The sequence below is a fragment of the Cordyceps fumosorosea genome (assembly GCF_001636725.1).
Source record: "Cordyceps fumosorosea ARSEF 2679 chromosome Unknown scaffold_115, whole genome shotgun sequence".
In the NCBI taxonomy this organism is placed as follows: Eukaryota; Fungi; Ascomycota; class Sordariomycetes; order Hypocreales; family Cordycipitaceae; genus Cordyceps; species Cordyceps fumosorosea.
Window position 1 is genome coordinate 13,717 of NW_017387415.1, and position 1,168 is coordinate 14,884.

The following is a 1,168-nucleotide window of genomic DNA, read 5'->3' on the forward strand; positions in this document are numbered from 1 at the left end:
CTTAAGGAGTATCTAGAGGAAATATTATAGAAAGGATATATATAACTATTAGAGTCCCTAGTAGGATACCTAATCCTATAGGTACTTAAGAAAAATAGAAAACTATAACTATATATTAACTATTAGTAACTAAATAAGATTATAATTAAAAACTAATATCTATTACTACTTATTACTAAAATACATAATAAAGTTAGTAAAGCTAAATAGTTTACTATACTTAACTTAAAAGGAGTCTATAACCTAATACAAATAAAAGAAGACTAAGAATAGATAATAGCCTTTTAAACTACTAGAGGATATTATAAGTACTTAGTAATACCTTTTAGACTTACTAACGGCGCCTATAACTTTCTAGACTATATAGACTATAATTAATAATATCCTATAGAAGTAATTAGGAATTTTTATAGTAGTATACTTAGATAATATCCTTATCTACTTAGACACACTTAAAGAATATAAATAATACGTTTATAAAATACTATAAACCCTATAAGATAATCACCTCCTAGTAGAAGGAAAGAAGTACTAGTTTTATTAATAAATAGTACACTTCCTAGGATATATACTTATATATAGAGAAGTATATATAAGCCTAGAAAAAATCTAAGTAATTAAGGAATAGCCTATACTAACTAACTTAAAAGGAGTCCTATTATTCACTACTTTTATAAACTTCTATTATAAATTCCTAATAGAATATAGTAATATAGCTTAACCCCTTATAGACTTAATAAAGAAGGATACTAAGTTTAAATAGGAAGAAACTAAAGCTAAGGTATTCTAAAAAATTAAGGACCTAGTTATAAGGGAACTAGTTATAAAAACACCTAATCTAAAGAAACCCTATAAAGTTAAGACTAATGCCTCTAACTAGGCACTTAGTAAATAGCTAGGATAATAAGATAAGTAAGGAAGACTATACTTAGTTATATTCTTCTTATAGAAACTCTATAGACCTAAACTAAACTATAGGATCTATAATAAGGAACTTATAGCTATTATTTAGTGTTTTAAAGAATAGAGACACTACTTTATTAACTTTATTAGAGTAAATTATAAGATTAAGGTGTATACTAATTATAAGAACCTTATATTATTCTTAATAATAAAAGATCTAAATAAATAATAGATTAGATAGTATAAAAACCTTATAGACTATAAC